At 42.3% G+C, this 25,396-nt stretch overlaps 1 protein-coding gene and 1 pseudogene across 1 annotated transcript in view; one reads left to right on the top strand and one right to left on the bottom strand.

Annotated features, from left to right (window-relative positions):
• Nucleotides 1-25,396, bottom strand: part of GATAD2B (GATA zinc finger domain containing 2B) — a 113,704-nt gene that overhangs the window by 36,192 nt on the left and 52,116 nt on the right. The gene's annotated exons all lie outside the window — the stretch shown is intronic.
• On the top strand, nt 16,076-17,809 carry LOC119236844 (glyceraldehyde-3-phosphate dehydrogenase-like; annotated as a pseudogene).

Below are 25,396 nucleotides of genomic sequence, written 5' to 3'. Positions count from 1 at the left end.
CTGTATCTAGAGTTCCTTGTTTGTATGCAATTCCACATGTAAACAAGATATATGGTGTTGGTCTTTGTATAACTTTTTTTTTTAAAAGATTTTATTTATTTATATAAGCACTGGGTACAGTCAGAAGCACGGGAGGGTGAGAGAATTCATGAGAGCCAGAGCGGAGAACAGAACAGGCAGAATGACGAAGTACACTGCTGAGGGGAGCAGCGGGCGGCAGGAGGTCTGCGCGCCAAGTGGGACCCTCACCTGGCAGCCAGGGATCGAACTGGCACTGCAGAGGCTGTGGGCAGCTTCGCAACCCAGCGCTTAACCGCTGTGCCACGGGGGAAGCCCTGTATAACTTATTTCACTTAGCATAATGCTCTCAAGGTTTCTCTCACACCCCACATTTACAAAAATTATCCACTGATGGACACTTAGGTTTCTACCCCAGGCTGCCATGTGAAGAAACAAAGCCTCAGGAGAGGTCATATGCAGACACTTCTATCTTAGTTATTTCAGGGCAGGCATCAGACTTGCAAGTGAATAGGCCCTCAGATGAGTTCAGCCAGTCTTCCTACTACTTGCATCCTCTCAGCAACAAGTCCCAGACATTACTGAGCAAAAACAAGTCTTTATTGCAATGCCCAATTTGAAAGAATTCTTGATCCACAGATGCAAGAGTGTAATCAAATAGTTGCTTTAAGCTACTACAGTTGTGGTAATCTGTTACTCGGCAATAGCAACCAGAACAGCATTCCAAGTCTTCACACATGGTCTACAAAGTCCTACATAACCTGCCCTCTAATTGCTCACTTTTCAATCAGTTTAGCTGCCCTGTTCTCCCCTGATAGCCAAGTGGTTTGCTTCCCTTCCTCCATATCTCAGGGAGCCCTTACCTAATGCATCTATGCACTTTCCATCATTACTGTTACCCCTTATTATGCTTTACTCTTCACTGTAACCATTACCACCTGGCATACTGTGTTTAATTTGCTAGACTGTTCCCCATCCATTAAAACCTCCTTCCCATCTCAAACCTCCTTGGGACAGATTTGTGGTTTCTTTATTTTTTGGGGGAGGAGGAGTAGAAGGGAGAAGGAATTCAGTGCCTTCGCATCCTATGTATCAGATAAATAGCTGCTGAATTTAAAGACCATATTCCGCATTTCTAGAAAATCTACTTGGCTCCTTATTCAAATTTATCTCCCCCAAAGTATATTTTCTAATCTTTGTGTAGCTCTTCCTCAATTTACAATGTCATTACATCCTGGTAACTTCACTGAAAGTTGAAAATATCAGTAAGGTGAAAATATTGACTGGGAATTGTGGCTTAATTTCGCCATCTCTGCCTAAGGAGAGAATATTGTACCAGTGTCTATAGAATGCTTACTGCTTTCATACCATCACAAAGTTGAACCACTATAGGTCAGGAACCATCTATATTTAATAATTTTAAATACTTTATGGACTGTAATCAATGAATTTATTATGAGTATTTCAGCATCTGCCGCTTATTACATCTGTGATTATTGTTCATGGTAAATGAAGTATTTTATTGAGCATTACATCATTTTTGATTTGAGTCTTCATTGGAACTTTATCTGTAGGAATACTATGTGGCTTAGATTATATATGTGTTCCTCCAGAGCCTTTTTTGATATGCTTCTGCCAGACACCCAAAGGGTATAAAGGGTTCTGAATAGTTTTTATTTTTATTTATTTTTTAAAGGCTATATTTTACTTTCATTTATTCCTTCCTTAATGCTTTTGCTTTTTTTTTTTTTTAAAGATTTATTTATTTATGCATATAAGAGCTGGGGTACAGGCCAGAGGTGCAGAGGGTGAGAGGACTCAACAGAGACAGAGTTGGGAACAGAACAGGCAGACTCACTGAAGTACACTGCTGAGGGGAGCAGCAGAAGAGTAAGGAGAGGTCTGCTGTGCCACGTGGGTAGTCCCTGGCCAGGGAGTGACTGTGAATAGCTTCATAGGTTGCGTCTTAACTTCTTACGCCACCAGGGAGGCCCTTAATAGTTTTTAATATTTACTTCTTATGTTAACTTGAGGATATTGGACATGTAGACGATAATTTTTTTTTTTATAGAGGCATTTTTTTTTATTATTTATTTGTTTTATTTGTTTGTTTGTTTGTTTATACATGCACTGGGTACAGTCAGAAGCGCGGGAGGGTGAGAGAATTCACCAGAGCCAGGGCAGGGAGCAGAGCAGGCAGAAGGACCGAAGTACACTGCTGAGGGGAGCAGCGGGCGGCAGGAGAGGTCTGCGCGCCATGTGGGATCCTCCTCCGGTGGCCGGGGAGCAGCCGGGGATCGAACCGGCGCCGCAGAGGCTGTGGGCAGCTTCGCAACCCAGCGCTCAACCGCTGCGCCACCGGGGAGGCCCTGTAGACGATAATTTAAACCTATACAAGAACTGGCCCATATTTAAACTTTCCCACCCACTACCAATCAGAATATAGGCTGAAACAGAAGTTTCCTTGACATAGTGGCGTTGGGACTTTTTTTTTTTTTTAATATAATAGCCTCCTTTCCCTGAGTGGAGCCTTTAAGACTCACAGCTTTATACAGAGATTCTCATCTGTAACTCTGCTCCTTACAGGCCTAAGGCTTCGTCTTTGGTCCCCTATCTCCCCTCCCCCCAACCCATTCATGAGCAAGTAAAACCAAACCTTTCAGTCAGTATAACTAGAAAAGCCCCCAGAAATGCAATAACATTAAGTCACATGCATACTGCTCATTTTCAGTTCCCCTTTCATTTGTGGCCCCTGAGGATTATTCTTGTTTCTTTCAGGCTCAACTATACATTTAAAAGGAAGTTTGTTTTAAAAAAAAGTTTGCTATGTTTTATGCAGCATTACTAGGTGCTTTACAATGAAATGAAAATGATTTTAAGGTTATATGGTTTGCCATACTCCAGAGTAAAAAATAATAGCCTTGAAGTTTAAAATTTATTTTTATAGTAATTAGTTTAGTATCCTTAAGCATAATAGCACTGTGAAGCTATCTGCAGCCACTGCAGCACGAGTTCAATCCCAGCCAGGGAGCTACCAACCTAGTGCAGCAGACCTCTCCTGTTGTGTCCGCTGCTCCCCTCAGCACTGTATTTCAGTCAGTCTGCCTGTTCTGTTCCCTACTCTGTCTCACCTCCTCCCCCTGCACCTCTAGCCCATACCCCAGTTCTTGTATGTATAAATAAATAAATCTTTTAAAAATAAAAAAATAAAGATCCTGCTGTTACCTTTAACCAGGGATTAAATTTGGCACTGCTGGGCTTCCCTGGTGGCGCAGGGGTTAAGATGCAACCTATGAAGCTATTCGCAGCCACTGCAGCTCAAGTTTGATCCCCCTGCCAGGGAGCTACCCACATGGCAGCAGACCTCTCCTGACTCATCCACTGCTCCCCTCAGCAGTGTATTTCAGTCAATCCAACTGTTCAGTTCCCCACTCTGTCTCTGGTGAATCCTCTCATTCCCCACACCTCTGGCCTGTACCATGTTCTTGTGTGCATAAATAAATCTTAAAAAAAAATTGGCACTGCTAATGGTAAGACAACTGGATATTACATGTCTTCTGATGTAATACAGTATGAAGTACACAGAATATCCCATTAAGTATTTTTGCTAAAAAACATAATTTTTACAGTGAAGTCCAGGAAATGCAGAGAATAAAAAAACAAGTTAAATGATACCATATGGAAACAATCTGATAAATCTATAATGTAAAACATATTGCAAATTGAGGAGTCTGATCTCTTTAAAAGTTGATAGGAAAAAAGGGGGGGGGGAGATATACAGACTTTTCTAGATTAAGAGATGCTTATAGACATAACAAAATACTATGTATAATCTTTGGATCTTCGTTTAAAAAGAAAAGCTATAGGGCCTCCCCGGTGGCGCAGTGGTTGAGCACTGGGTTGCGAAGCTGCCCGCAGCCTCTGCAGCACTGGTTCAATCCCCGGCTGCTCCCCGGCCACCGGAGGAGGGTCCCACATGGCGCGCAGACCTCTCCTGCCGCCCGCTGCTCCCCTCAGCAGTGTACTTCGGTCCTTCTGCCTGCTCTGCTCCCTGCTCTGGCTCTGGTGAATTCTCTCACCTTCGCGCGCTTCTGACTGTACCCGGTGCTTGTATAAATAAATAAATAAACAAACTAATTAATTAAAAAAATAAATAAATAAAACGAAAAGCTATAGAAAATACTATGGAGAACTGGGGAAATTTTCAAATGGACTAGATACTACATAATAGGGAATTCCTGCTCTTATTGTTGCATGTGATAAAGATATTGTTGAATAGGAAATTGTCCTTACTTTTTTTTTTTTTTTAAAGATTTCTTTCTTTATTTATACAAGCACTGGGTACAGTCAGAAGCACGGGAGGGTGAGAGAATTCACCAGAGCCAGAGCGGGGAGCAGAGCAGGCAGAAGGACCGAAGTACACTGCTGAGGGGAGCAGCGGGCGGCAGGAGAGGTCTACGCGCCATGTGGGACCCTCCTCCCGTGGCCAGGGAGCAGCCGGGGATCGAACTGGCACTGCAGAGGCTGTGGGCAGCTTCGCAACCCAGCGCTCAACCACTGCGCCACCGGGAAGGCCCTGTCCTTACTTTTGAGAGAAGCAACTGTATTGGTTTTCTATGGTTAATGTAACAAATTACCACAAACTCACTGGATTAACTCCTGTTTTCACTCCCATAAAAATTCATCTATAATCTGGAAGTCAGAAGTCTCTGAACTAAATTCAGGGTACTGGCAGGGCTTCCAGATTCCTTCTTGAGTTTCTAGAAGAAAATCCATTTTCTTGTCTTTTCGAGCTAGAGACCGCCTGCCTTTTTTCACTCATGGTCATTTCCTCTACCTTTAATGACATTAATGTTGGGCCCACTCTTTGCAGGCTATGGTATTTTTGACTTTCATTTGCATTTTTTCATCTTAAGGACCTTTGTGATTACACTAAGGGCAACTGGATAATCCAGAATAAGAGTTTATTTTTTTAAAAGATTAATTTATTTATGCACACAAGAGCTGGGGTACAGGCCAGAGATGTGGGGGGTGAGTGGACCCACCATAGACAGAGTGGGGAACAGAACAGGTAGACTGACCAAAGTACACTGCTGAGGGGAGCAGTGGGTTGCTCCCTGGCTGGCTGGGGATCAAACTCATGCCGCAGAGGCTGCAGATTGCTTCTTAGTGCAGTGCTTTAACCCCTTGTGCACCAGGGAGGCCCAGAATAATAGTTATTTTAAGGTCTGCTGATGAGCAACTTTAATTCAATCTTCTATCTTCCCCTCAGCTAAGAAACTGAACATATTCATAGATTCTGGGGATTAAGTTGTGGACATCTTGGGGGAAGGGGCATTATTCTGCCTACCATAATAGAATGTATTACATATTAGTGAAGAAAGATGGCAAAACATTCATTGCTGACTCAAGATAGTAGTAACACAAGTTGTTCTTTGTGCTATCCTTTATATTTTTCTATATATTTAAACACATTCAGTAATAAAAAGAACAGATTCCTTTTTAAAAAGGTGGCCTGTTAACTTGAGAACTGAAAAGTAACTTGAGAGAAGACTATGGAGGTGAGTGACAGTTAACTGAATAGCAATATTAAGGTAAAGTACATGGGGGCCTCCTTGGTTGTGTAAGACGCAACCCATGAAGCTATCCACAGTTACTGCAGCACAAGTTCAATCCCCGGCAAGGGAGGTGACCCACATGGCGCAGCAGATCTCTCCTCAGCAGTGTATATCAGTCAATCCAACTGTTGTTTCCCACTCTGTCTCTGGTGAATCCTCTCACCCCCCCACACCTCTGGCCTGCACCCCAGTTCTTGTATGCATAAATAAATAAATCTTTAAAAAAAAATATAAAGTTAATGTAGCCGTTCCCTTCTGATACTATGGTTATAGTAGATTCCAGAGGGTCTTGTAAAGGATTAAGTTGCTCTTTACGTGAAGATGACTGATTGCAAATGAAATTCTCTAGGTTAGTTATCACTGTCCTACTAATTGCCTTGGGGAAAAATACATCAGATAAGAAATCCAAACTCCTTATGTCTTATCTTTTATATATATATATATATATATATACACATATATATATATATATATTTTTTTTTTTTTTTTGTGGGACCCTCACCAGCGGCAGGGGAACTAACCAGCACTGCAGAGGCTGCAGGCAGCCTCGCAGCCTAGTGCTCAACTGCTGCGCCACCAGGGGAGGCCCTATAATTTTTTATTTTTTTTTTATTTTTTAAAAGATTTATTTATTTATTTATTTATTTATTTATTTATTTATTTATTTATACAAGCACTGGGTACAGTCAGAAGCACAGGAGGGTGAAAGAATTCACCAGAGCCAGAGCGGGGAGCAGAACAGGTAGAAGAACTGAAGTACACTGCTGAGAGGAGCAGTGGGCACGGCAGTGCAGGAGAGGTCTGTCGTGTCATGTGGGACCCTCACCCAGCAGCCGGGGATCAAACCAGTGCTGTAGAGGCTGGGGGCAGCTTCGCAACCCAGCGCTCAACCACTGCGCCACCAGGGAGGCCCCCTATAATTTTTTAAATCAATGTAACATAAAAACTTATCTCTGGCTTGACTTTGCTAGTGTTCTCTTATATGAAAAAAATGACCTTTTCAAGGTACTAGATACAACTGATAAAATCTGCATGTTGATAAAATTTATAAAGATTAGTCACCAATTTTACCATAGTCATCTCTCAAGTCAGAAACAGTGGTAAAAAGGAAGAGAGACCAGAAGAATTCACACTACAAAAGTCCCTGGCATTTAGAATGAGATAGTCCCGGTACATTTAAATCCTACTGCCATTTATAAATAGGAAGTACTGAAATTATCACCCTTTCTAATATTTAACAAGAGGCAATTCTTGGTTTGCTTTCTGCAAATGGGAGCTATCAGTCAGTCAGAGGTCTAAGACCTGTTTACTCCTAAGGAATGTCTGAAGTAACTCCAGACATTTTTGTAATGTCTGTCATGTTTGAATACACAGCCAAACAACAAAGAAAGGCTGGCAGAAATGAGAAATTTCATATACTTGAAGAGGTCAAGTGAAGATTCTCCTGAATCATCCCAACAGTTTTTTTTAATACCAACAGTTTTGCAGCACCTAGTATGTACACATTATTTTAATACAAGTAATCTGAGGATGAAAAAGGCTGATATAATTGAGAAAAACAGAGATGCATTTACCCTCCAACAGAGAAGAGACCTAACAGTAAGAATGCTAAAATGTAGATGACTTTAAGAACAGAATGGCAGTCTCTGAGAACATAGTTTGATTTCTATTTCTTTCTCATTCCTATAAGGTTCTTCTTGCTTCTACCTAGTGAGTAATAGGAAAGTGGGAAGGTATTCTTTCCATACTTGTTAATATAGCATCATTCCTTTGATTAAGTTAAAAACTTTGAAAGTCCTTTCTACTCTGCTCATGTTTTCCTTGACTTTAACCTCTGATATCAGGGTGTATCATAATCAGTGGTATCCCACATTTGACAGCATTTTTTCTTTTTTTAAAAAAAAGATTTATTTATTTATGCAAACAAGAACTGGGGTGTAGGCCAGAGGTGCGGGGTGGTGAGAGGATTCACCAGAGACAGAGTGGGGAGCAGAACAGGCAGACTGACTGAAATACACTGCTGAGGGGAGCAGTGGGCGAGACAGGAAAGGTCTGCTGTGCCATGTGGGTCAGCTCCCTGGCTGGCTGGGGATTGAACTCTGTTGCAGAGGCTTCGGATAGCTTCACAGTGCTGTGCTTAACCCCTTGTGCCACCAGGGAGGCCCAGCATTTTTTTCTTTCATGTTGGTTCATAAAATAGTGATACATCTTAAAATTGAAGGCATCATTCATAAAATATAATCCTATTATATTTCATAGAGTATTTATAAAAAGCCTATCACTTATTAGTGTTACTCTGGGCATTGGAGATACAATACTGAAGTCTCTATCCTCATGGACTTAGGGAAAAGAAACAACAAACGAATCACACATACACACATGTATAAAGCAGTCAGTACTACTCACCCATCTAAGTACCATGAAAAAAATTAAGCATGAAAAGGGGATGGAGAAAGCTAGAAGAGCCTTTTCTTAAAAGCACAGTTAGGAAAGTCCTGAGTAAAGAGAGAACATTTGAGCTGAGTTCTGAATTAAGTGACGAAGTGAACTATGCATGTATCTGGGAGGGAATAACACAGGTAGAGGAAATAGCAAGAATACTGCTTGGAACAAAATGGTACTTACTATGTATAAGGAACAGTAAAGGTAAAGAGGAAGTGCCAAATTCAAGAGGGAGTGTGACAGAAAATGAGGTAAGAAAGGTAATCTAGGGGCAAAACAAATATGGCCCTGAATCATGAGGCTCAGTGAGGATAGCCTTTGAAAGAAGGGTCAATAAAAACGTTGATGTATGTGAAATATGAGAAAAAGAATAGCTTAGGATGACACAAGGGCTTTTATCACTACAACTGAATAAATGATGATGCCTTGGTCAAAAATAATAGAACATTTGAAGTGAAATATGAAATATGGAGTGAAGTATGAAAAGTATAGTTTTAATATGGTAAGTTTGAAATGTGTATCAGACATTAAGTCTAGCACTGAGATGTTTGGGTTGTAGATACGAATTCAAATATATAAAATGGAATTTTAAAACATGGGGGAGTGTACACAAAATTATTTGAAATGGTGAATGACAGTCCTCCCTGGTGGCACAGGGGTTAAAGTCTCAATGCTATTAAGGGCCTCCCCTGGTGGTGCAGCGGTTGAGCGCTGGGCAGCCTCTGTAGCGCAGGTTCATTCCCGGGCCACCGGAGAGGGTCCCACAAAAAAAAAAAAAAAAAAGTCTCAGTGCTATCAAGCTATTGCATGGCCAGCCTCTGCGGCATGAGTTCAATCCCCAGCCAGGGAGCTGACCCACATGGCACATCAGACCTCTCCTCTCTCACCTGCTACTCCTCTCAGCAGTGTATTTCAGTAGGTCCACCTGTTCTGCACCCCACTCTCTCTCTGGTGAATACTCTCACCAACCCCACTCCCGCACCTTTGGACTACACCCCTGCTCTTCTATGTATAAATGAAATATTTTTAAAAAATGTTTAAAAAAATAAAAATTTTTAAAAATGGTGAATGCCAACAGAGATCTGAACCTGAGTATTTAAAAACTGAAGAAGAAGGGGCCTCCCTGGTGGCGCAAGGGGTTAAGACACAACCTATGAAGCTGTCCACAGCCACCGCAGCACGAGTTCGATCTCCGGCCAGGGAGCAACCCACATGGCACAGCAGACCTCTCCTGACATACCCCCCCTCCCCCCCGCTGCTCCCCTCAGCAATGTATTTCAGTCAATCTGCCTGTTCTGTTTCCCACTCTGTCTCTGGTGAGTCCTCTCAAACCCCTCCCCCCACACCTCTGGCCTATATCCCATTCTTGTATGCATAAATAAATAAATCTTAAAAAAAAAAAAAAAAAAACCCGCTGAAGCGAACACCTAGCAAAGAAGACCCAGGAATGGTCTGTGAAGGAAGAAGTAAACCAGAGAAGCATGGTGTCCTTGAAACCAAGTGCCTTTCCCCCAATAATTCATATCTTGAAAACTCTATATATCTCTGAAATGTCTCCATTTTTTTTTTTTCAGCATTACTGCTTCCCCAGTTAAGAATATCATCTTTTGGGCCTCCCCTGGTGGCGCAGGCGGTTGAGCGCCGCACTGTGAAGCTGTCCGCAGCCTCTGCAGCACCAGTTCCATCCCGCGAACTAGTCCCACATGGTGTGGCAGACCTCTCCTGTCATGCCTGCTGCTCCCCTCAGCAGTGTATTTCGTCAGTCTGCCTGTTCTGTTCCCCGCTCTGTCTCTGGTGAATCCTCTCACCCTCCCATGCATCTGGCCTGTATCCCGGTTCTTGTATAAATAAATAAATCTTAAAAAAAGAAAGAATATCATCTTTTATCTTCTAATCTATAACAAATACTTTAAATGATCTTAGGAACAATACTGAAGGCCACCCCCACATTTATCTTGCATGTAGCCAGTAAAGTGATCTTAAAAATATCTATTCTTACCATCCTTTCCTTAATATCAAAGACTTCCATTACCCATAACAGCATACAGGTCCCTACAACATCTGATCCCAATTTACCTTTGCAACCTTATCTTCTGCTATTCCTACCCCTAGGTATTTTATGAGCTTGGCACTCCAACACATTCTTTCATGTTTCTAAGTTTTTCTATGTGCTATCTTCTTTAGCTAGTAAGTCCTCCAACTCTTATTAAAAAAAAAAAAAAAGAAAGAAAAGACTATGAAAAAACCTTTTGACTCGGATAACAGACAATACATCCAAGTTTGCCTGGGACAGTCCCAGTTTATACACTCCGCTGCCTCCTCAGGATGATTAACAGTGTTCCTTTTAAATAGTTTCTCAGTTTGGAGGATAAATTAGATGGTCACCCTGTCTATAAAACCTTCCCTGTTCCCTTAGACAGATTTTCCTCCCTGTGTGTTCTCAAAATATTTTGAGTTAGCACCTATCTAGTTTGTCCATTTCTCTTAAAGAATGAGGAGTTTCCAGGAAGTGGTTACATGTATTATTCATTCTCTTATCTCCTGGACCTAACCTGTACATAACAGGCACTTAAAAAAATTTTTGTTGATAATTATTATTTTTTTTTTAACAGAGGCATGTTTATTTGTTTGTTTGGTTGGTTTATACATGCACTGGGTACAGTCAGAATCGCGGGAGGGTGAGAGAATTCACCAGAGCCAGAGCGGGGAGCAGAGCAGGCAGAAGGACCGAAGTACACTGCTGAGGGGAGCAGCGGGCGGCAGGAGAGGTCTGCGCGCCATGTGGGACCCTCCTCTCGTGGCCGGAGAACAGCCGGGGATCGAACTGGCGCCGCAGAGGCCGTGGGCAGCTTCGCAACCCAGCACTCAACCACTGCGCCACCGGGGAGGCCCTTGTTGATAATTAAATTTATGAAAACCTATTTGCCCAAGCCCCTCCACATTAAAATAAAAAGTTTTTTTTTTTGTTGTTGTTGAATGAACTCCTGGCTTCAAAAATCTCTGCTGCAAGCACTCTGAAAAAGGAGTTAGGCAGAGGAGAAAAAGGTAAGGAGCTGGGTATCAAGTGGGCAACATGAATCATTTGGGAGAAGGAAAACTCTGTTTCAGGATTAATAGGAATGGACCCCTAGACAAGGAATACCAGAAGCTTCAACTCAAGAGTGTCTTCTTCCAAAATGTTTCCAATATTAGAGAAATGTTATACACCTTCAGAAAGTCCTTATTTCAGGCATTACCAAAAAAATCACAGTTATATATTTTAAAAACATAAGCATGCTACTGGAGTTCAGAGAAAGAATGCACAAGTCTAGGAAAATTTTTGTGAAGCTGAATTTAACTGGCTCTGCATATTGTCAACTTTATGTAGCAAATATTTATCTGAACAGTAAGCTCCCTAGTTGCTAACAAAGTACCTGCTCAACAGTAATATGTTCAATAAATGCTCAATAAAAGTTATTAATATAACTTACATTACTTTTTCAGTTGCAATGTACTTTACATGATCCTCTTAACATCCCTACAAGACAGGCAAAGTAGTAAACCTGTTTTACTTTTATAGATGAAGAAATCAGGCTTCCAGGAATTTGTAGAAGTGACTAAGTTTCTGGTGTGCCAGTTTAAAAAATTGTTTTCTGAAGAGCAATGCTCTAAGACTAGTGCTGGTCAGTAAACTATTTGCTACCACTCGGCAACAAAATAAGCACAGAAGTTGAAATCAAGAATTTAAGACATTTTTAATTTAACAGTAATTTTATGCCTTCTGAATCTAACCCAAAACAACAGGCTTGTATTTGATATCTTTTTGATCCCCTTTTTCTAGTAATTAATTTCGCTTTATTCACAAAACTACTGCTACAGCATGTAGCAGAAAGCAAAGTAACTGGTCCTTCACCATGGAAAACGAGGAAAGCATGGCTGCAAAAAATAATGCAGATCAACATGTGACCCCCTCCCATAGACAGAACCCAATAAATTTAGTTTTGTCATTTTTCCTTTACTCTTATCATTGCTTCTCTAAGCATCATTCGGGGCCATCTACATCATAAGTATTTCAGGTGCGTGTTTAAAAGCAGCTTCCCAGGCCCATTTCAAACAATAAACTGAAATTTCTTAGGATGCAGTCAAGGGACTCCACATCTGATGTTTTCCTTGTGATTATTGGACACCCTATAAGTTTAAGAATAATTGCCCTAAAACTTACGTAAACAGGCAAGTAAGCAATTTATGTAGTATATAATTAAAAAAATATGAGCTAGGCCATTTCCCCAACCTCCATCAGAATTATAAAACTACATTTTTCTTTGTGCAAAGTAGAACAAATACAGGCTTTCCTTTGAAGTCTTTTTAAAATAATATTTGAAGAAAACAAAAAAATTCCTTTTCATGTCTTATAACAGGGCATTAGTAACAATGGGCAGCAGAAGAGTTTGGAAGATTGTGATCTTTCACATGGCTCTGGAAAACATACTTTCCTAAGGTACATTTCACATATTCAAACATACTCAGGAGAGCCTCTTTTCAGATAAACCAATTTTCTTATGATTCATTCATCACACAAATCTGAGAACAGATGACGGAAAGTGTACTTCAACAGGAAGAAGTAACAAGGTGTGTATTGCGGACATGGGAAATAAGGAAATGACAACATTTGAGTGATGGCTAAATACCGAAACTGTAAAGAACAGAAACAATATTTCATTTAAGTGTTAGAACATTCCTATGAAACCCTTATTATTCCCACTCTATGAAAGAAATAACAGACTCAAAAAGACTAAGTCTATCCAAGAGCATACAACAAATAGGAGAATCGGGCCTCCCCGGTGGCCCAGCGGGTTGAGGGCCAAGCTGTGAAGCTGTCCACAGCCTCTGCAGTGCCAGTTCGATTCCCCGTGGGTCAGGGAGATTCCCACATGGCGCGCCAGACCTCTCCTGTTGGCGCCCGCTGGTCCCCTCAGCAGTGCTTTCAGTCTGTCTGCCTGTTCTGCTCCCCACTCTGTCTCTGGTAGGTCCTCTCACCCTCCTGCACCTCTGGCCTGTACCCCAGCTATTGTATAAATAAAAAATAAATCTTAATAAATAAATAAATAGGAGAATCATTATTAAAACTTAGAACTCATTTCAATGCCCAGGACACTCACCGACCACACCAAGGACGGTTAGTGGGTTTCTCATGCCAACATCATTTTATTAATAGTCAACAACTAAAATTTTGTTCTATCAGACAATCAAATATTGCCTGCCACTGGTACAATATATGTATATAAACAACACACATATAACCCTAGTATTTACAATATCCACACACTCACAATCTAATAAAGACACAGACATTTGAATTCAGTGGCCTATAAAGTTAACCATATTTCTTAGAAGAAACAGGGGTTGGGAGATGGTGATAACATGGAAACAGCAGTGATCTACAAATCTCAGTCTCAGAACATTTTTTGGCCTCAAAAAAAATTCTCTAGACTATTCCGCAAGAACATCCATATAGTTCTATATACGAAATTAGTCAAGAGAGAAGGGAGAAAGTCAGAAGTAACAGCCTAGCTAGAAATGTATTCCACAAAGAGTAAGCCTAGTAATAAGGTTTTGACATGTGCTTTATTATTTTTTAAAGATTTACTTATGCATACAAGAACTGGGGTACAGACCAGAGGTGCAGAGGGCAAAAGGATTCACCAGAGACAGAGTGGGGACCATAACAGGTCCCCATTGTTATGAAATACACTGCTGAGGGAAGCAGGGAGCGAGACAGGAGAGGTCTGCTGCACCATGTGGGTAGCTCCCTGGCTGGCCAGGGACTGAACTCATGCTGCAGAGGCTGCTGAGGCTGCAGATTGCTTCATGGTGCTGTGCTTAACTCCTTGCGCCACCAGGGAGGCCCTTGACAAGTACTTTATTTTTTTATTTTTTTAGTAAATTTTCTTTTTTTTTTTTAAGATTTATTTATTTATAAAAGCACCAGGTACAGTCAGAAGCGCAGGAGGGTGAGAGAATTCACCAGAGCCAGAGTGGGGAACAGAACAGGCAGACTGATGAAATACACTGCTGAGGGGAGCAGTGGGCGTGGCAGGAGAGGTCTGTCTCGCCACGTGGGACCCTCGCCCAGCAGCCAGGGATCGAACCTGTGCTGTAGAGGCTGCGGGCAGCTTCGCAGCCCAGTGCTCAACCGCTGCACCACCAGGGGAGGCCCTTGACAAGTACTTTAAAGGGACAAACATAACAATACAAATAAATTCTATCTCAATGGTCCTCAGAGATTGTGCCATCTACTTGCCACTATACAGCTAAAAGTAATACTTTTTGTCTCCCACCAAATTGGAAGTAAACAGCACTTCCAGGTCCTGTCAAAGATAATATAAGAGGAACACCCCTATGGCTCCTGGTTAGGGAGTTGTTATTACAGTCAAGTGTTCCTCTGCCTCCCCCCACACCCCACTCCCACACACGGCCAGTTCAAGCCTCAGGGAGAGAACCATGGCATGCCAGAAACCAGAGTTCAGTGCATAGCCTGCAGGTCAACCTCTGGGGCTATGACAGCAGCAGTGCCCACACCAGGGCAACCTGTGCTCTGGCTGTTTGGGACACTTCCCTGCTATAAAGCTTGCCTCAGCAGCTGGGTGTACTGCATGCCTGGCTCTGCTGCAGAGCTCACCCCTGATGTTAGACCACCCTACTTCAGTGTAGGTCAAGCTTGGACACACAGGCTGGGGTTTCAGTTTTAAATACTGCACTGAAATTGAAACAGACCAATGAGGTTCGAGCTTGACCGGGACCAGTCAAGCCTTGGAAATAGAACTGGAATTGTAAATGGACCAATCTGGCTTGAAAGGCAGCTACCCTGGAGAGCCTATATGCTGAGGTTTCAGATGGCTCAGAGATTTGTATGGAGAGGTCCTGGAGAGATCTTTGCAGACCTTTGAGACCTAACCCTGCCTCCAACATTGCCTGCTGACTGGCCTATGCACAACATGTTTCAGAAGTGGTGGCACTTCTGATCCTCCAGCATCACTTTCTGGTATTGTCCAGTTTGGTGCCCAGTGCTATCCAGCCTGGCCTCCAGGTAGGTGTTGCTGGTTGCTGCAGTGCCACCTCAGCAGCACCACCTGTAATCACTTCTAGCTGCCACTGTGAGCTGGATCCTGATCCACCGTTTACCAGTGTGCCACCAGCTCTAGGCTCTTGTCGAAGGGACAATGACATTTTACATAAGAAGCTATTGATTTGGACTACAGGTCACCGCAGAAAGTATCTGGGGTAGGCCTTTTATGACCTTAGAAACTCTCCTTTCTTCCAGTTTCCCTTTTGTTAATAAACCCCATTGTTGTACCTTGAGCTTGAGCTGTGTCCTGCAGTTGTAAGTACATGGGTGAGGACCCATGAACTATGACATCCCCTTGGCTTTGCATGGTTTCAGTAACAAAGCAGTAAGTCCTGTTTTGCACATCTCCAACTTACCCTAATACAAACCAGACAGCTGAGTTGCTTTCATGCTACCTAATGCTTCCTACTGTCAATCATTCCCAGCAATTAACTTTGCACTTTCCAAGGATGTACCTACTCTGGTTTCAGTTCCCTAAAGAAACTTACAGTTCCCAAACTGCAAAACAAATTCCTGAAATAGAGGCACAAGTCCCTAAAGGAAAGCAAAATGCTATATAGAACACTTTCCATAGCTTCAAAAGTGAAATTATCTCCAACAATTATAGATCATCTTAGAAGTTACTTCTATACAGCCCTAGAGGTAGCAATCTCTGGAATTCAGCAATTAGTGGAATAGAAAGTATGTGTACAAGGACTTATGTATGCATCAAAGTGGACGTGAGCTTTATTAACTATTTCTCCAAAGAGATTTAGGTAACATGGAATCAGAAGAGACTACCATGATATCTGTATAGGGCAGAAGCATATAAGACACATCAGACTCTTAAGTGTTTATTATACTACGATATTCCTGGCAAAATAATCAACCAGAAGGTTAAAAAATAATATGGATAATCACCACCCCTGGTAAGTTCACCGGCACAGTCAAGGCTGAGAAGGAAAGCTTGTCATTACATCAAGTCCATTTCAAGAGCAAGATCCCACCAACATTAAATGGAATGATTCGGGTGCTGAATTTCTTGTGGAGTCTACTGGTGTCTTCACTACCTTGGAGGAGGCAAGGGTTCACTTGAAGGGTGGAAACAAAAGGGCCATCGTCTCTGCCTTCTCTGCCAATGCCCCCCCACCCCCAATCTGTGATGGGCATGAAACATGAGAAGTACAATTCCCTCAAGGTTGTCATCAATGCCTCCTACACCAGTACCTGCTTGGCTCCTCTGGCTAAGGTCATCCATGGCATCATGGAGGGACTCATGACCATCGTCTATGCCATCACTGCTGATGGCTGAGAGGCTGCTCAGAACACCATCCCCTCCTCAACTGGATTCTCCAGCACTGTGGGCAAGGTGATCCCTGAGATGACCAGGACTGACATGACCTTCTGTGTATCCCTCCATGTGTCAGTTGTGGATCTAATATGCTGCCAGGAGAAATGTGCCAAATATGACTGGGGCCTCCCTTGTGGTGCAAGGGGCTAAGTTCAGCACTATGAAGCTATCTACAGTTACTGCAGCACGATTTCGATCCCTGACCGGCCCAACCGGCCAGGTAGCTACTCACATGGCACAGCAGACCTCTCCTGTCTAGCCTACTGTTCCCCTCAGCAGTGTATTTCAGTCAGTCTGCCAGTTATGGTCCCCACTCTGTCTCTGGTGAATCCTCTCACTCCCTATACCTCTGGTCTGTACCCCAGTTCTTGTATGCATAAATAAATCCTTTAAAAAAAATACCCACAAACAAATGTGATGATGATGGAGGTTAACAGTAGAAAATTTGGAAAGGAGGCACCACAAGATTAGCAACCTGGCTCATACAAGGCCAAAAGCTGGAGGTGGAAATAGAAGTGATTAACAGTTATTAAACCAGCTATAAAAATGAAAAAGCCTTAGGCACCAACTGCTATTATCAGATGCTATAGAAAGTATCACGAAGCACATACTAGACCAGTGGGATATGGAGATTGAGAGCCATTGTAGAGAATCACTAGTCCTTACAAATCAACCTAGTCACACCCTAGAAGTAGTTAGGTTAACAAAAGTCAACTGCACAAAGGAATGAGCCCCTCCCAAAAAAAAGCAGCCGGGCCTCACTGGTTGCCTAGGGGTTAAGTCTCAACACTACCACTGGCCTGCCTTGGATACCTGGTCAGGAAGCTAACCCACAAGGTTCAATAGACCTCTCCAGTCTTGCCCACTGCTCCCCTCAGCAGTGTTATCTCAGTAGATCTGCCTGTTCTGTTCCCCACTCTGTCTCTGTTGAATCCTCTCACTCCCCCTATAACAGGGTGGTGCCCAGAAAAAAGGGGAGGTTCCAGTTTCCCTGCCCCACCCAAAGGAGGGTGGAGCTGAGCAGGGAGGAGAAGCAGCTGGAGAGGAGATTGAAAGAAGGAAAGAAACAGGATGGGAGCCAGGAGACCTGGAGGAGGCTCGTGGAGCAGAGAGACGTGTGAAGAAACTGCACTTGCCTTTTGGTCCTGGACTGGTTGAAAGAGATGTGGGTGAGAGACCCAGGGGGAAGTTAACAATGGCAGTTTTCATCTTGATTTTGATTTTGCTTTTTTTCCCTCCCAGACTTGTCTGACTGTTTCTGACCCTTTTCTTTGGGCCCTACTAGGAGGTACTTGAGACTTTTGGCAGGCGTTCAGACCTTGCTCTGGGCCAATCCCATTCGGCTGGACATTTACCCACATGGGGATGGGTACTTGATTCAAACACTATATTCTTTGTCTTTTCTGTACTGCACACTAATTGTATTAAAATTCCTTTCCATTAAAGGTCTTACATGTTTTGTCTTGATGCAGTGGATGACAGAATATATTTAAAGCAGACAAGTTTGGGGGTTCTGGGGTGCTCCTCTCCCTGCCCTATACATCCACACCTCTGACCAATACTCCAGTTATTGTATGTAAAATAAAAAAATCTTAAAATAAAAAGAAAGAAAAAAGGAGAAGACTATTATTAGTACAATTTGTGCACTGGCAAGGGGCATCAACCCTTCTGCCCACCTGTGACTATGCAGGTGTGTCTCTTCAAAAACCTGTCCCTTTCAGGGACAGCTTTTTCTGCCCTTGTGTCTGTACAAGTGTCCTTTATTATTTTCCCCCTTTTTATAATAAACCTGCCCTTTTGGATATAAGAAATATCTCCACCTCATGGAGAAACTTGTTTGGGAAACTCACTAGTGCTGCTGAAAGGGGATCTCTGGTGAAATTTTTCCCACAGTAGTAACCCAAGGACTCCACTGCTCTCCAACCGAACACCTCTCCAAAACCAGCTTCAATGACATCAAGAAAATGGTGGAGCAAACATCACAGGACACCCCCCTTCCCAAGGAATCCTTAGTTATACTGGAGACCAGACTACTTCCTGTGATTTTAACAGTGATAAGCGCTCCTCTAGCACTTTTGATGCTAGGGCTGGCACTGCCCTTAATAATCACTTTGTCAAGCTCATTTCCGGGTATGACTATGAATATGGCTACAGCAACAGGGTGGTAGACCTGATCCTCCAAGGAGTAAGAGCAGGGCACAAGGGGATAACAGGCACCCTCAGTTGCTGGGGAGTCCTTTCCCCACTCATCCCAACATACTAAAAATCTCCTGACCTGTTACAATTCCATCCCAGACCCCTTTGAGAAGGGGAGGGGCTTAGGGAGCCCAGCCCTATCATGTACCATCAATAAAGTAACTGTACCCAGGTTCCCCTAACCCCGCCCACCCAAAAAAGGACAGAGAAAATAAGCTGAAATAAATAAGGAAGGCACTGGCAGATTACTATAAACACTACTGGGGCCCTTCATTTGCATGCTGTTTTGGTAGGGGGTGGAGGAGAGATACAAGATTGAGGAAATGCGGATTCTAATTTCAAGGGCAGAACTGATTCTTTTCTGTTATTTCAGGACTATTCAGTCTTCTCACTAGATGGAGATTTTTTTTTTTATTTATGTATACAAGAAGTGGGGTACAGGCCAGAGGTGCAGGGGTGAAAGGATTCACCAGAGAGAGTGGGGAACAGAACAGGCGAACTGACTAAAATACACTGTGAGACAGGAGAGGTCTGCTGTGCCATGTGGGTAGCTCCCTGCCTGGGGATCAAACTCATGCTGCAGTGGCTGCAGATAGCTTCACAGTGCTGAGACTTAACCCCCTGCACCACCAACGAGGCCCTAGATGGAGATTTTCTGATAGTTATTCTGCATGTACACATCTTTCCATTTCTGAAGCAAGAAATCTCAATTCCCATATAGAATAAATCCACCCTATTTCAAGTAGTTGGATAAGTTTTTGCTTTCCATTTTTCATTTGGGTTTGTGGGCCAAGGAGGTGAGAAGATACACATGCCACTCACATTAGGAAAGGTTATGGATCAGATACACATATTTGAGTAACATGGCACTAAAAACACCTAAAATGGCTTTTATAGCGAAGTAACAGTATAGGTAACAGAAAAGAACCTCAAGATCCTTACAGTGGGAAAGAATAGTTTCTCAGAGGACTTCCTGCTATTTCAATTTATCACATAAATCTGATAAACACAATCTGATATATGTTGTGATATGTGATATGTTGTAACAGTTTCTGTGGTTACTTCCGTAACTGCCTGGCCTCCTCTACCCTGATCTAAGCTACTCTAACCAAGTTACGCTGTCCAAGATCAATCTTCAAAGACATAGTCTCACTTCCATGTATGCATTTATCACCCTCCTAGAACTTTCCTTGTCACTTCTAAGTAAATTCCTGTTCCTTATCTGATAAAATATATTGCCTAGTTAATTAATCCTCCCCAAGCATTTATTCTTTCAATGTCTTGATAATACTGCTAATTGTCCATCAAAATTACTTTCCACTTCTTCCACAGTAATGGAAATACTGGCCACATAGGTGTTGAGCTACACTACATTTCCTAGACATTCCTGATGATTATTAGGCTAAATTTTTACCATGAAGTAGGAAATGATATGTGCCATTTCCTGCCTAAGAATTGTAAAAGGAAGCCAAACTTTTCCATGCTCTCCTCCTTTCCCTTCCTAATGGCTACAACCCTGTTTCAACCCTGGAGGAAGAAATCTATCTTAGAAGTTGATCCCCCAGTTAATGGCATTAGCATCTCTTGGGAATTTGGAGGGTGTATAAACTCTTGAATCTCAAAGAAGCATGAATCAGAAATTCTAGGGATGGGGACTAAGAACTGTGTTTTAACAAACCCTCCAAGTGACTCTCATGTGTAAAAAGTGTGAGACCCATTTCCTAGGGATCAGCAGAAAAATCGGTATAAAAGAACAAGTCCTCAAATTACCACATGGAACAACAGAGCAACAGGAATCACCCAAGTCAGGCAATTACATGAAAGAAATACTTTGTCTTATTTAAGACACTGAATTTGGGGATCTGTTTCAGTGATTAGGCACCCTCATGGTTCTCAAAACTTTTTGGTCTTAGGATCTCTGTAAGAGGACACTTCTAAAAATCAAGGACTTAAAAGAAATTTTGCTTGTGGGAAATAACAACAATAATATTAAAATCAAAACAGAAATCAAAAACAATTAAAAATAAGCAGCCCACATTCTATGTAATGTAAAACAAATTCTTCATTAAAAAAATAAAACAAGGGCCTCCCCGGTGGCGCAGCGGTTGAGCACTGGGTTGCGAAGCTGCCTGCAGCCTCTGCAGCGCCGGTTCGTTCCCCGGCTGCTCCCCAGCCACCACAGGAGGGTCCCACATGGCGCGCAGACCTCTCCTGCTGCCCGCTGCTCCCCTCAGCAGTGTACTTCGGTCCCTCTGCCTGCTCTGCTCCCTGCTCTGGCTCTGGTGAATTCTCTCACCCTCCCGCGCTTCTGACTGTACCCAGTGCATGTATAAACAAAACAAACAAACAAACAAATAAATAAATAAAGCATGCCTCTATAAAGAATAAATAAATAAATAAATAAATAAATAAAACAAAACTTTCTGGGCCTTCCTGGTGGCACAGGGTTAAAGACACAGCACTACCAAGCCATCACCAGCCACTGAAACAGGAGTTCCATGCCCAGCCAGCGAGCTACAACATGGCGCAGCAGACAGCTCCTGACTCTGCTGCTGCTCCCCTCAGCAGAGATTTCAGTCAATCCACCTGTTCTTTTTTTTTTTAAGATTTATTTATTTATACAAGAACTGGGGTACAGGCCAGATGCATGGGAGGGGGAGCGGATTCACCAGAGGGGGAGAGGGGGGGCGGGGGAGGAAGGGGGGGTGGGGGGGACGACAGAACAGGCAGACTGACGAAATACACTGCTGAGAGGAGCAGTGGGCGCAACAGGAGAGGTCTGTCGTGCCATGTGGTACCCTCGCCGGCTGGCCAGGATCCAACCAACACCGCAGAGGCTGCGGGCAGCTTCACAGCGCGGCACTCAACCGCTACGCCACCAGGGGAGGCCCTCAATCCACCTGTTCTGCTCCCCACTCTGTCTCTGGTGAATCCTCTCACTCCCCACCCCCACCTCTGGCCTACACCCCAGCTCTTGTATGCGTAAAATAAATAAATCTTTAAAATTTCACAAAAAGTGGCATTATTTTATAAATCTCTTAAATGTCTGGTTTGATAGAAAACAGCTAAATTATCATAGCTACTTCTGTATTCAATCTGCTGTGAGAGGTTGTTTGAGCTGAAGTACGGAAAAAAATCTGGTCTTACATATATAATGTAATTAGAAAAGGTGGAGTATGTTTTTAAATTTAGATTTAAGTATTTAATGAATTCATCATAAAAAAATTTTGTTCAGATTTGAAATAATTTTAGACTTACAGAAAAACTCAGTAATGTCCCACATATTCTTTATCCTGCTCCCCCAAATGTTAACATCTTATACAACTATAGTTATATAAAATTGTTATAGTTACACAATTGAAACCAGGAAATGAATAAACTGATGTAATACTGTTAACTACTCTACAGGCCCTTTTCAAATTTCATGTTTTCTCATTAAGGTCCTTTTCAGATCCAGGACACACCCCACACTGCATTTAGTTGTCATGTCTCCTTGGTCTCTTCCAACTTGTGACAGTTTTAGTCTTTTTTTTTTTTTTTTTTAAAGATTTATTTATTTATATAAGCACAGGGTACAGTCAGAATCGTGGGAGGGTGAGAGAATTCACCAGAGCCAGAGCGGGGATCAGAACAGGCAGACTGACGAAATACAGTGCTGAGGGGAGCAGCGGGCACGGCAGGAGGGGTCTGTCACACCATGTGGGATCCTCACCAGTGGCCGGGGATCAAACTGGCACTGCAGAGGCTGCGGGCAGCTTCGCAGCCCAGTGCTCAACCACTGCGCCACCAGGGGAGGCCCAGTTTTAGTCTTTCTTCACCTTCACATTTTTGAGGAGTTGGCTGGTAATTTAGTAAACTGCCCCTCAATTTGGATTTACCTGATTATCAGTTGCCTCATTATCAGATTGAGGCTGTATTTTTTTGGCAAGAATATCACAAAAGTGATGTTGTGTCCATCTCAATGTATCCCATCAGGAAGTTTATAATGTCAACAAGTTGTACTACAAGTTAACTTTAATCACTCAACTGGGGTGGTATCTGCCAAGCTGCCCCACTGAAAAGTTATTACAAGGAAATACTTTAAGGCTATGTAAATCCCACTCAGTAACAAACTTCTAACTCACTAATTTTAGCATCCATAGACAACAACTGTCTGCAATAATTATTACTGCAGTATTTGCCTAATGTTTCTCCTTTATTTAAAATTTTGAATTTTACTGTATTTGACAGCTGTCACATATCACCTTTTTTAAAAAAGATTTATTTATGCATACAAGAATTGGGGTACAGGCCAGAGGTGGGGGGGGGTGAGAGAATTTACCAGAGACAGAGTGGGAAGCAGAACAGGTGGATTGACTGAAATGCCCCGCTGAGGGGAATAGCAGGCGAGACAGGAGAGGTCTGCTGCACCATGTGGGTATCTCCCTGGCCGGGGATGGAACTCATGCTGCAGTAGCTGCAGATTGCTTTATAGTACTGATGCTTAACCTCTTGAGCCACCAGGGAGGCCCCTGTTACATATCACTTTAAAAAAAAAAAAAAAAAAAGATTTATTTATTTATACAAGCACTGGGTACAGTCAGAAGCGCGGGAGGGTAAGAGAATTCACCAGAGCCAGAGCGGGGCACAGAACAGGCAGACCGACGAAATACACTGCTGAGGGGAGCAACGGGTGCGGCAGGAGAGGTCTGTGCGCAATGTGGGACCCTCGTCGGTGGCCAGGGATCAAACTGGCACTGCAGAGGCTGTGGGCAACTTTGCAGCCCAGGGTTCAACCGCTGCACCACTAGGGGAAGCCCACATATCACTTTTAAAAATTTATTCAAATGTTTACTTGTAGCAGTATGGACTTATGGATATTTAATCCCACAGGTTATAATCCATTACAGTCATTACTTATTTTGTTCTTCAAATTGTCCTAGCACTGGTCACTGGAAGTTCCTTCAAGTGCCATAATTATTTTTAAAAATATTTCATTGCTTTCTGGTACACCATGTTTTAGGGTGTTTTATATTTTATTTCTCTACTCTCATTATTTTTCCAATAGAATGGTAACCAAAATCTAGTGCCAACTATGCTCATTGCTATGACACGGTCATTGCTTCCAAGCACTCTCACAAGGAAATACATGATTACATACACACACAAACACCCTTATGCATTTCTGTATCTATCCATATGGGTGTTTGTGTGCAAAAATATGTGTATATATTAAAATTCACGAGTTCATACTTATACTAAATAGGGGTAGCCTAACGGACTTTTCAAGTGATCAGAACTATGGGTATCTTCATTCTGATATACTCGAAATTCAGTACCTGTTGGCAAAGGACTTGAATAGACATTTAATATATCCAAAGAAGATAAACTAATAATCAAAATGTTTCTGTATGAAATCTGAAACATTACCCAAAGAAGATAAAATGGTAATCAAAAGCACGTGAAAAGATGCTCAATATCTTTAGTCATTAAAGAAATGCAAATCTGGGCCTCCCCTGGTGGAGCAGCAGTTGAGCACCACACTGTGAAGCTGTCCGCAGCCTCTGCAGAGCTGGTTTGATCCCGGCCAGGCTGGTTTGATCCCGGCCGGTGAGGGTCCCACATAGCATGGCAGACCTCTCCTGTCTTGCCTGCTGCTCCCCTCAGCAGTGTATTTCATCAGTCTGCCTGTTCTGTTCCCCGCTCTGTCTCTGGTGAATCCTCTCCCCCTCCCACACATCTGGCCTGTACCCCGGTTCTTGTATAAATCAATCAATCAATCTTAAAAAAAAAAAAAGAAATGCAAATCTAAACCACTAGGAGATACCAATTCATACCCACTAGGATGGTTATACAGAAAGGACAAAAAATGTCAAGTGTTGGTGACAAAGTAGGAGAAAGTTAGAGAAAGCGGAATCCTAGTATATTGCTGGTGGGAATGTAAAGCAGTACAGTTCTCTTTAGAAAATAGTTTGGTGGTTCCTCAAAAAGTCAGTATTATCAAATGACTGAGTGATTCCATTTATTAGTAAGTATCCAAAAGAACTAAACAGGTATTCAAACAAAAACTTGTATACAAATGTTCATGTCAGTACTAGTAATGACAGCCAAAAGGCTGAGAACAGCCCAAATATCCATCAACCGATGAATGGAAAAGCAAAAAGCAGAAGATTATTCTACTGTAAAAATTAATAAAGTGCTGATACATACTAAAACATTGATACATACTAAAATAAAACATGGATACATAACTGATACATACAAAAACATTATGCTAAGTAAAAGAAGCTAAACATAAAATGATCATATATTGTATGACTCCTTTTATATGAAATATCCGTAACAGATAAATCCATTGGTTGCCTTGACAGGTTTTAGAGAAAGGAGAAATGGAAGTGACTGCTTAACGGGCACAGATTTCCTTAAAGGGTGATGAAAATGTTTTGGAACTGATTTAGGGAGTGGTTACACACATTGAATGTACTACATGCCACCAAACTGTCCAACTTAAATTGGTTAATTCTATGTTACAGGAATTTTAGCTCAATTTTAAAAATGAACAGTTTTCTAAAGGCTAGTTGCAATGTGAAATCTGAAACCTTATCAATGAACCTTTCATACTATTACATTTAAATACTCAGGTCTATTTTGTACTTTGAATGAATCTTTCCCCAAACACTATTTTGTTACATCATGCATTGGGTCAGC

Source organism: Talpa occidentalis, unplaced genomic scaffold (assembly GCF_014898055.3).
Source record: "Talpa occidentalis isolate TD23 unplaced genomic scaffold, MPIMG_talOcc4v2.1 talOcc4.9, whole genome shotgun sequence".
In the NCBI taxonomy this organism is placed as follows: domain Eukaryota; kingdom Metazoa; phylum Chordata; class Mammalia; order Eulipotyphla; family Talpidae; genus Talpa; species Talpa occidentalis.
The sequence above is the reverse complement of the archived record's forward strand: the minus strand, read 5'-3'. Positions and strand labels throughout refer to the sequence as shown.